The sequence below is a fragment of the Sorex fumeus genome, unplaced genomic scaffold (assembly GCF_029834395.1).
Source record: "Sorex fumeus unplaced genomic scaffold, SorFum_2.1 ptg000006l, whole genome shotgun sequence".
NCBI classification, from domain to species: domain Eukaryota; kingdom Metazoa; phylum Chordata; class Mammalia; order Eulipotyphla; family Soricidae; genus Sorex; species Sorex fumeus.
The window spans coordinates 65,477,332-65,489,957 of NW_026606063.1; the positions used below are offsets into that span (position 1 = coordinate 65,477,332).

The 12,626-nt window shown below is 39.5% G+C and overlaps 1 pseudogene; it reads right to left on the reverse strand.

The window, feature by feature from the left end:
* Positions 1–4,063: 4,063 nt before the first annotated feature.
* Positions 4,064–4,575, reverse strand: LOC130037416 (axin-2-like; annotated as a pseudogene).
* Between the last annotated feature and the right edge of the window lie 8,051 nt (positions 4,576–12,626).

Sequence of the window (12,626 nt, forward strand, 5' to 3'; positions counted from 1 at the left end):
GAAGTTTAGGACTCAGATTGGGAAACTTTAGTAACTGCTTCTGAGATTAATGGGATATGGGCTTAATTAAAACCAGTAAAATAGTTTGCATTAATTAACCAAATAATACTATTTAGGTCAAAAAAGAGTAAACAAGACTTGTATTATTAATTATTAAGATATTAGGTATTTTGAAATGATAATATTTGATTAACTATCATCATTTATTGGCCCAATTTTTAACTAATCATTTATAATTGCTAAATAAAAGATTATACAAAAGTTCACATGTTTCTTATCAAAAACTAGTTACAATATCCTTTTTGTATTTGCCAATTTTAATTCTGTTAATAGTGATGATATTGCAGTCATGTATTACCCTTGATCATTCCTTTTATATGAAATTTTACCTTTAATCATATTTATATGGGCTGGAGCGATAGCACATTGGGTAGGGCGTTTGCCTTGCACGCAGTCAACATGACCAACCCAAGTTCGATTCCTCCACCCCTCTCAGAGAGCTCGGCAAGCTACCAAGAGTATCTAGCCTGCACAGCAGAGCCTGGCAAGCTCCCCGTGGGGTATTCGATATGCTAAACACAGTAACAAAGAGTCTCACGATGGAGATGTTACTGGGCCTGCTCGAGCAAATCGATGAGCAATGGGAGGATAGTGACAGTGACAGATCATATTTATATAATACAAATGTATTTATATCATATTTTGATAATATATTTGTTAAACACAGTTATGAAGAACTTTGGTTCATTTCTTAACATTAATCTTATAATAATCTTCATGTGATTATTTTATTTTAACCCAATCTCATTAAACACTGTCTTGAAAGAAATTTTCACTTTTTGTCATGCTCTAAGAAAATCAATGTAAAATTTCATTGAAAATCAGAGTGCTAAAGATTGTCCTCACTGTGTGCTATGGTATTGTTGATGTAGCTTGTTTGTTTGTTTGTTTAATATAACAGTGCTTAAGAATGGTCATATTCATATTTCCTTGTGGGTGAGTATGCCTTTGTATGTGAGCTATTCTCTGTTCCCTTAATAATATGAATTCTGAACTCTTGGCTGCCAGACCACTGGATGCATTGTTTGCATTACTGCTAACCACTAAAACAATAGCTCCTGAAATTAGAACAAGCTGATACACATTTAAAACTCATGTATAATGTTATACACAGAAGTAAGTACAGGCTTTGTCCTAGGCAAGAATTGAATGAACAAAGGAAAAGGAAATGATGGTAGAGAGTAATAGCAACATTGGACATTCCTGTGTGCTTAGAAAAAGTTTAGAAAACTATTCTTCCTTTCTGCTTAGGAAGTAGAGTAGACATTTTATGGAGAACAGATGTTTGAATTATAGAAAATTAACATTGTTCTTTCAATATTTTTTCAGATAATTTTCATTTTGGAAACATAAAAAGGTAAAAATATTCTTATTCTACTTATCGGATAGGTAGAATCCTTAATAAATACTGGGTAAGTGCAAGGGATGTGGCTTAGTATTAAAGTATATTGCTCATGTGCATGAGACCCTAAAATGGATTCCTGAGTATTCATCTTCTCGCAAAAATCAAGATGACCAAAATCTCTTCTCACAAACAGACCTTTCCCAAGATACAAAGAAAATACAATATTAAACAAGTGAGTTTATAAAGTAAATACCTTTAAGATGAATAAGGGAACAAAGTTGACTAAATATAAAGAATTTCTGTTTACATTCATGTGCCATTCCAGAAATTATACACCAGAATTTAGACATAAGCTACTAGAAACTGAGCCTAAACACGGACAAGGCTCCTTGTTCCACACAAGGAACAAAGAATAAAATTTACAGAGATTGCAAACAGAGATAATGTACCAAGAAAGAAGTCCTCATGCATACTAGAACTGTGATGGGAAAAAATTCAGTGATGTGGAACTTTGTTCTGGGGAATGGTGTGTGGATTATTAAACCAACATCTTACTCCTATGATCATATAACAACACTACAACAAAAGGCAAGAAATCACAGGGTATAAACTTAGTTGGTGGCAATCACTATCTTGTTAACCTTTAGCAAAACTACTGTAGTAATGCTGGTGAAACCTACCTCAAAGTGTAAGATGCTAAGGTGAAATACATTTAAAGGACTGTTCCTCGCCACCGGGGCCCCTTGAAGGGGAGCGGAGTGAGCTTTCCTCCCCGTCCTGACCAGGGCTCCGGCAGCCAAAGACCTCCAGGACCAGCCACCACCATGCTGAGACCACTCTCCGCACACATGAAGGTACTGGCAGAGGGACAAAGTCACACGGGTTCCGGGGCCGAGATCTCCAAGCCTACACGGATTTGGGCCGAGCATCCTCCACCCAGATCCTCCAAATTCCAGTAGGCGGGGGTCACACCCACCAACTGGCCCCCTGGTGCCGTGTAATCCCATCCAGCGGCCAAGACTCAGAGACTATAAAAACTTCGCGGCCGCGCGACATCTTATTATGACATCTTATTATCTAATTCCTACTTTGGACAAACTGGCAGGCTACCAAATGTAGCCTGCCCACACGGCAGAGTCTGGCAAACTCCCTGTGGCGTACCCAATATGCCAAATACCAGTAACAATGATGGGTCTCATTCTCCTAAAGAGCCTTGAATATAATCTCTTGGCTAGGATGAAGGAGACGTTACTGGGGCCTGCTCGAGGCAATCGACGATTAACAGGATGATTTGTAATTTGTGATTTGTGATTGTTCACCATAATCTAGTTAAATTTATTTTAGGGATATATGAAACTTTCAACATATGCCAAGCAATTAATATAATAAGACACATAAACAAAATATAAAATACACATGATCATATCACTACAATCGATTTTTACAATAATAGCATGTTTATAATAAAAATTTGAAGAAAATGATTAAATAAGAAATAGGTATAATAAAGGTCATATGTTACAAACTCAGAAAAATATATTTGAAGGTGAAAATCTGAGAACTTTCACCTCTCTAAGATCAGATAAGAAAAGGATGTCCATTCTAATTGCTATCATTCAACATAGTACTGAAGTCTTAGCCAAAACAATTAGGCAGAAAAAATAAATTTTAAAAGACCTAAATTGAAACAAAACAGAAGAAACAACACTATATTGTGTAATACATGATAATAGATGAAGAAAAACCTAAAGATTTCTCTTAAAAATGCAATTAGACATAGACCAATACAAAAAAATAAATACTTTACTGTATCACTGTATCACTGTCATCCCATTGTTCATCGATTTACTTGAGCAGGAGCCAGTAAAGTCTCTATTCCTCCAAGTCCTGTGATTTTAGCAGCCTCTTTTCACTCGTATTTTCCCAATGATTGGTGGTTCTTTCAGGGTCAGGGGAATGAGACCTGTAGTCATTATTGGTTTTCATATATCAAATACGCCAGGTAGCTTGCCAGGCTCTGCCCCTGAGGGCGGGATACTCTCGGTAGCTTGCCGGGCTATCCGAGAGGCATATATTTATATATTTCTTTCTATCATTTGTCGCCTACTGTCTTAACCCTATCAAATGTGGGTGGTAATTATGGGAAATAGGTAGAAAGTGTTTTATAATGTGTCATGCGACTGCAAAATGACAACGCGGTCCAGAAAGTGGCCTGGAGTGTGGTGGGTGGTGGTTGGGTAGTGGAGGTCGGCTTCTGGGGCTGGGTCCCTTTGGGCGGGGAGGGCTCTCATCCGACAAATACTAACTTATTTTATTCACTTAAAATATTTTATATCACTGCTATATGCAAGGAACAAACCAGAACAGAAAGACAATAAATGAGATTTCAATAAATTATAAAGTTTATGCACAGCAAATTTATCTATCATTAAAACAAAAATGCATATGTACAAAGTGGGAGGATGCACCCCGGCCCCCTGTGCCTGGGAAGGAAGGGAAGAACCCACCATGCCAGGCCGCCCAGCTCGCTGCTCAGGTGGGCCGTGTTCTCCCCGCCGATCCGGACGTACTCGAGGTAAATGTCAGGGGGCAGAAACATCTGGTAGGCGTTCTCTCCATCACCGCCTGGACCTCCGTCTGCACCTGGTTGAACATGGCCTAGTCGATCTGCTGCTTCTTGATGCCGTCGCAGATGTAGGTCTTGGTGGCCGGCTTCATCTGCTTGGACACCACGCTGCTTTTCTCGGTGTACCTCTTGTAGATGGCCTTGGCCACGCTCAGCGTCTTGGCATCCTTCAGGCTCATCTGTCGGAACCCGTTGCAGACAAACCAGAAGTCCAAGGTATCCACGCATATTTCTCCCTCTCCAGGAAAGTCCAGAAGAGGTGGGCGCCGTCCTGGTCACCCAGCAGACTCAGCAGGGACTTGGTCCAGCGCGTCAGTGGGGAATCTGGGGAGACCCGCCCCTCGGGCTCCCCCAAGCCGTCCTCGTTGCACCTGGCGTGAGAGAGGACAGGCACGGGCTTGGGGGGCTGGCCCTTTGCTGCCCCCGCGGCCTGGCATGGTGGGTTCTTCCCTTCCATCCCCGGGCACAGGGGGCCGGGGGCATCCTCCCGAAAGTTGCTGCTGCGGTCGGGGAGCCGGGCCAGCAACATGGCCATGCTGCTCATGGTGACGTGCCTGTTCCAGCTCTCGATGCTGAGTTTGGGTCATTTTGGGGTTGGGTTTTTTTTTTTTTGATTGGATTTTTTTTCCTCCTTTATTTTTCCTCTCCCCCTCCAGTTCCTCTCAGCGATCAGTGTAGCCTCTTCTCAAGTCAGCAGGGGCTCATCTGCGCCTCCCCTCTTTTTTAAGGTAGCACTTTCGGTGGGGACGACGCGCGCCTCGGACACTGATGGCTCAAAAATCCATGACTCTAAGGGCTTATTTTTATTTCCCTGAGTCCCGGCAGGAGACTCTGATGGCGGTCCTCACCGGGACCCCTTGTAGGGGGGAGGGTTGAGTTTCTCCCCCCCTCCCCCTCGCCCCAGCAGAGCCCCAGCAGCTGAGGACCTCCATGCTGGGACCACTCTCCACAAGGACGGGCCTCATGCATGAAAGAACTGGCAGAGGAATCCAGGCATGCGGTCCTGGGGCTGAGGTCTCCAAGCCTATTCGGATTAGGACTAGGCCTTCTCCAACCAGACCCCCCATCTTCCATTAGGTAGGCGTCACACCCACCAGCTGCCGCCAGCGCCAGGTTGGTCCCATCAATGGCCAAGACGCAGAGACTACAAAACCCAGCTCCCGGAAGTGCGTGGCCTCAAATCTTATTTTTCCTTTAGAGAACGTGGCAGGCTACCAAAAGTATCCTGCCCACATGGCAGAGTCTGGCAAACTCCCTGTGGCGTATTCAATATGCCAAATACCTGTAACAATGATGGGTCTCATTCTCCTAATCCTGAAAGAGCATTGAAATGGCTCTTTTAAAATCTCAGGGCTAGGAAGAAGGAGACGTTACTGGGGCCTGCTCGGGGCAATCGATGAACAGTAGGATAATTGTGGTCGTGAAATGGTGATATTTTCATTGGTAATTCATTAGACCTCAGAATACCTCAGAATACATAGACCTCATATTGTGTTCAGTAAAAACGATTCCTATCAACCTTGTTTGTCAGTCATATTATTTACAGAAAGCAATTAAGACTAACATACAGAAACCTCATAGAAAATTTACGGATTACTCTACGTGTTTGCCATCGATTCCTTTTTACACCAGGTTTCACTTTTCACAGTTTAAGTTATCAATGGTCACCCTCAGTCTTATATATTATAGAAAGATATTTAGATAGCACATTCACATTTGTATTGCAGTATATAGTCATGATTCTTCTAAATTAGCCTAGCAACACTCTAGCACTGTCGTCCTGTTGTTCACCAATTTTGCTCGACCAGGCAAGAGTAATGTCTCCATCGTGAGACTTGTTGTTACTGTTTTTGGCATATCGAATATGCCACAGGGAACTTGCCAGGCTCTGCCGTTGGGCAGAATACTCTCGGTAGCTTGCCAGGATCTCTGAGAGGGACAGAAGAATCGAACCTGGGTCGGCCATGTGCAAGGCAAATGCCATACCCACTGCTATTGCTCCAGCCAATCTTCTAAGTTATAATTAATTATTAATAACTGCACTATCTTAGTGTGTCTAATTAAAATTAGATACACATATATATTTTAAGCATCAGATATCCGCTAAGGTTCTGAAATATAGTCCCAAGAGAGGAAGGTAAGGATAGAATATTATACAGCATCTAGTTCTCCCTTACTAATATGTATTTATCAGTTCTTAAGAAACAATTTAGGTGTATTAATCCAATGTTGTTTTTTGAAAAGGGAAAAAAAAGGAGATTGTTGTGAATATTATAATATAGGCAGGTAAAACTCATCACCTATCATTCTATGCACCAGAAGATTCTTTTACTTAATAGCATTTATGTTTATTGAAGCAGGTCTGAATCAATCTTTATACTGTGCTTTCATTTCAATGTCCATTGTCCATGAGTATGGATAACATAAACTGGTCTACTTACTTTGGTTATAACATCTGACCAGTAATGAGTTCACCAATCTCAGATATTACCTATGCTTACAATTTATTAGACTGCCAGTTTTGAAATTAAGACATTTATAGGGGCTAGAGCGATAGCACAATGGGTAGGGCATTTGCCTTGCACGTGGCCAACCCGGGTTCGATTCCCAGCATACCATATGGTCCCCTGAGCACAGCCAGGGGTAATTCCTGAGCACAGAGCCAGGAGTAAACCCTGTGCATCACCAGGTGTGACCTAAAAAGCAAAAAAATAGACATTTATAAAGACCCATTGAAAACAATCACAGTGAAAGAGGTGAATGGCTATGGCAGATGATGTGACAATAGCACATAATATAGACAGGAAGTTCAGGATGGAATTGTTCTCCCATAAAATAGCCATTGAAGATAATCGTTTAGCTCCCTTGTCATTCATGCTCAGAGACACACAGCTGAGGAAATTATCACAAACTATTAGGAGGAGGAGAAAAAACAGGAATTTAGTTCATATTATTTCCATAGGCATATTTACCCTGAAAGATCCTCCATGGGACCCAGATGGATTTCACAGATATATGCAAAAGTCTAAATGTTTTGGAATGTTTGGCCTCCTTATGTGATTGGGCTGTGGTTTTATGTCAGAGAAGCCTAGGCAAAGATGGAATGTGGATAAAGAGATACACTAGAGATACACTGACTAGAGTATAGTGGTTTGGGCAAATTCCAGATTGCCTTGACTTATGATTCTGAAGAGTTACAAGATACTGTCCTTGGCCAAAAATTCTACTCAGGTTTTTCTAAACACTCTTGTTTAGTATATTCCAACTTTGGGGTTTCCATGGTAATCTGAGCATTACTAGATTTTTGCAAGCATCCTGTGTAGTGAATTTACCACAGTCTCCTATGCTTATTTTTTGAACCCCTTTGACATTTGATTAGGTTGCTCATCCTTCACCATGTAACATAAAAAGTATCCTTTCTTGCCTTAAATATTTTCTCAGTAATGTCCATCCAATAACCACATGCCATACTCCTTGGAAATACATATCCCTGTTGAATTTGAAGTTGAGTCTAATCTATTCTCTACTGAAAAACACCATTGCTGTGGTTCTTCCATCAACCATAAAGCATCTCCTAGTAAACTTTCTGTTTATTCCTTTTAGGAAAAATTCTCAAGAGGGGAACGAACCTGACACAATCAACAAAACTATTGTATTTCCAGTCCTCAATCTACTAGGGTAAGGAAATTTTAAAAAGGAACTTCCCAACTTTCATGGAAAGATGCAGATTATCTGTCTGTAAAGTTTATCTCTCTGTAAAGCTGTATTATATATCTCTAAAGCTTTTTAGCTGGTGTAGGAAGTGGATGGAAGTTACCTAATTGGGCTCATATTCTGGACATTGATTCAATTAAATAAGCACTTTAAAACATATAGGTAATGTTCAAATATTAGTACATTTAAATAACAATTGCATATATGAAAGATTCTTAGCAAAACTGAAGTTTTCTAAAGAAGTAAATCAGTTTTCCTCTGGTTTCTGTGCAAAGTTGATGTTGACAGTTATGCATTTCACTATTTGACAGACTCTATAGTCTTGCCTATTATTGCCATTTGAGTGCAAACTAAAAGAATCTTCATTCTAGTAATACTGAAACATTACCAGAACTAAAACAAACAAACAACAAACCCACGGCAATAAAGATATACCAGATTTGGCTGTCTACTCACACAAATCCAAAAGAATTTGAGAGCACAAGTAGTTGTCAAATAAGGGAAAATACCTGGTTTACTTATTTGGAAAGTTTCAGAGAATTTTCTGTAGTAGTGCAAACAAGAAGCAACGATTGATTTACCAGCATTTTCTTGAAGATCACAGATGATTATGTGGGCAGGTATTGCAGTGAATGCTAATATTCTCTGCAATCAAAAATGAATAAAACATTTGTTTCCTATCAGTTCTCAAAAGTCACTACTTATCCAACAACAGATTAGTAAGTACAATGCCATTTAAAATGATACAAGCTTCATGTAAGATTATATATATATGTATATATATATTTATATATGTATATATATTTATATATATGTATATATATATATACAGGGTCACTCATAAAGAAGAATTAAGTATTAAAGCACTACAACAATAAAATGTTTTAGATGGATATTGGCATGGACGATGCAATAGAAGCGAAAGGCAGAAGACACACTGAGATAAAAATTCTCATTCTAAAGTGTGTAGTACCCATTGGTCATTGATTTGCTTGAGCAGGCACCAGTAACGTATCCATTGTTAGACTTGTTGTTAATGTTTTTGCCATATCGAATATGACACAGGGAGCTTGCCAGGCTCTGCTGTGCGGGTGGGATACTCTTGGTAGCTTGCCGGGCTCTCCGAGAGGGATGAAGGAATAGAACTTGGGTCGGCTGCATGCAAGGCAAACGTCCTATCTGCTGTGCTATCGCTCCAGCCGCCATGTGATACCCATGAATGGAAATATGGAAAAGGCTGAACGCATACATTAAACTAGACCATGGCTTTGGTGTTGATGCATACTTGTTGTACCACTTAGTTTTGCCACGTAGGAAAATTATTATACCTCTCTATGACTTAGTTTACCAATCCTTGATCTGAAAATAGTGTATATTGCAAAATTGTTTTAAATTATAGAGCAAAATGGCATTATGAGACACTTTACATAGCCCTAGATGATAGAAAGTACCTCTACCCATAAATGAAAATAAGCATTATTATGAGGTGTTTTTTTTCGGTGGGGGGATTCGGAAAAGGGTGTTCCATATCATAAAGTAGAAAGAAGAGATGAACAGAGACTTCCATAAAGAAGATATACAGATGACCAATAAGCATATGAAAAAGTATGCAGTCAATTAGTATAAGAAAAACAAATCTAAACAATGGTCTGGTATTGGGTATTACCTCACACACAAACCAATAAAAATGACATATATAATGAAAAAAATGAAAAATAAACAAGCACTTATTAGGTTGTGGCAAAAAAGAACCCTCATTCATGTTGGTGGGAATATCACTTGGTCCAGACTCTATTAACAAATAAAAATGGAACTCCACTTAACCCAGCAATCCCACTTCTAGATATCTACCCCCCAAACATGAAATAACTCAATTGAAAAGTTATGGGCGACAATGTTCATGATAGCTTTTAGTTACAATAACCAGCATATGGAAGCAACCCAAAGGTCCAACAAGAGCTGACTTGCCTAAGAAGTTATACCATCTACACACAATGGAATACTATGCAGACATAAGACAAAATAAAAACGTGCAGTTCGTCACAAGTTGAATGGAATTGGAGGGTATCAGACCGAGAAAAATAATCCAGAATCAGAAGTACAAATACAGGATGATTTAATTTATCTATGGTATATAAAGAAACATATATGTTTTATATTTGATTTATATTTTATAATTTTTTAAATAAAATTTTATAAAATTTATATTTTATATATAAATTTATAAAATTTAAATTTATAAACCTGGTCATTGATGAGATCACATGGCAGTTGGTGGCTGTAAAAGTCTAGCTACTGGAAGATGGGGGATCTGGGTGGAAGAGGCCCAGTCCTGAACCGAGCAGACTTGGAGATCTCAGCCCCAGGTCCCACACACCTGGGTTCCTCTGCTGGTTCCTTCATGCATGAGGCTTATCCAAGCATGGGGAGAGTGGTCTCAGAATGGCTGTGTCTGGGTCCCGGAGGTCTTCAGCTGCTGGGGCTCTGCTTGAGGGAAACTCAACCCACCCTCCTCCAAGGGGCCCTGGTGAGAACAGCCAGGCACAGGGGCAGGAGACTCTGCCTTTATATTTTCTTTATATACCATGTATAAATGAGATAATTTATATATAAATAAAATTTACATATACATATATTTTATAAAATTTATGTTTATATATTTTAAATTTATAATTGAATATATTAATTATATATTTATTTTTATTATGTGTAATATATAATTATATATGCCAACAGTAGCTAAATGGGTCTTATTTCCCTAACCCTGAAGGAAGTCTCTAGCTGAGTTTGGAAGTATGAGAGGGCTCAGACTATGCAGATAGCATGCACTTCAATGCCCCACAAGTAGCTGGTCACCAAGGGACCCCAAAAGCGCTCCAACTATGGGTGGTGTGAAAAAGCCACATCGCTATTGGCCGACACCATGGCACTGATGCGCAAGGTCACGCTGGACTTTAAGACCGACCTGCGCTCCCAGAGCCTGGCTGTCATGGCGCTGTAGGAGGTGTGTGAGGCCTACCTGGTGGGACCCTTCCAGGACACCAACATCTGCGCATTTTTGCCAAGTGCGTCACCATTATGCCCAAGGACATCCAACTGGCATGCCACATCCTCGGATAGAGAGCATAAAGTTTACGATGCTAAAATCTCAGGGCTGGGACAAATAGAGATGCTACTGGTGCCCGCTTGAGTAATCGATGATTAATGGGATGACAGTGATGATGTGATGATATAATTATATAAAATATAAATATATATAAAATAAAATATAAAATGCTTGGGCTGGAGCGATAGCACAGCAGATAGGGTGTTTGCCTTGCATGCAGCCAACATGGCTGACCCGAGTTTGATTCCTCCGTCCCTCTCAGAGAGCCCGGGAAGCTACCGAGAGTATCTCGCCCACACAGCAAAGCCTGGCAAGCTACCCATGATGTATTCAATATGCCAAACACAGTAACAACAAAGTCTCACGATGGAGATGTTACTGGGTCCACTCGAGAAAATTGATAAACAACGGGAGGACAGTGACAGTGAAAAAATAATTATATTTATATTATTTATAAAAATCTTTATAAAAAGATTTATATTTTATATGAATATATATAAAAATAAGAGGTCACGTGACCTCTTATTCTCGAGTTCTCACTCTCAGAGAACCTGGCAGGCTACTGAGAGTATCCTGCCCGCATGTATGCCTGACTAGGAACACCTGTAAAGGTGACTAGAGCCTGGTCCCAAAAGCCTCCATTCCTCTCTGAGAGTTCTGCAAGCTACCAAGAGTATTCCACCCTCACAGCAGAGCCTGCTAAGCTACCCGTGACATACTCGATATGTCAAAAACAGTAACAATGATGGTCCTCATTCTTCTGACCCTGAAAGAGCCTCCAGTGTGCCATCAGGATACACTAGCATGTAACAGGGATGAGTGGAGATGTTATTGGTGCCTGCTCAAGCAAATCGATGAACAATGGGGTGATAGTCATATAAAGAAACAAATTAAGGGCACACATAATTTATAATAAACCTTGGATATGGAAATAACATTCTGAAACTACTAGGTCTGGGGGTGGGTGGGAGAAACAATTAGATTGACTGGAAGTCACTTTGAATATAGGTGAAGAACGTATGTTGCCTTGAACATAAGACGAATTAGATATTTTTGTGATTTTTGTTTTGTGGAACTTGATTAGCAAACTTGTCAGTTACAAGCTGATTGTATGTAAAATATTATTCTGGCAGTTGGGTATAGCATACATTTGTAGTGCATCCTTAACTTGCACCAACAGCAAAAGCTTTCTGTCCTGTCTACACTGCCGCTTACAGAAATCCATTTCCATCTGAAAAGCCATGAGAAAGTATTTTTTCTGAGGATATTCACACCATTTCTCAGGCACATGTTTAACTGTTCAATGTCAATACTCAAGGATCTAAGTGCTACATAATCTTCATTATTTCATAATTATATTTCAATTTCAAAAGAGTTCTTTCTATTTGTTTTCAAAGAATGTCTTTTGAAACTTGTCAAGTAATTAGTTGATCAGCTTACCTTTCAGTATCAAGTGGTATTTTCTCTTAATCTAAGATGTCTTTAATAACAAGGTATCAGTGATATGATAATTCAATTCAGAAGCCTGCAGAGACTGACTTACATTATGTTCATCATACAAAAGCACAGACTTACTCAAGTAGAATGTGAATATTCGGTTATATTTAGCACTGTTAATAAACTATGGATTGTAGACAATAAGAGCTTCTAAAATGATAGATATGGTATTTAAAATAAATGTATATTTATTAATTTTATCAGTACAATAATTTTATGCATTGGCCTCCTTTCAGCCTTAATCTTTTGAGTCCTAGCACCAAATTTAATTTTTAAAG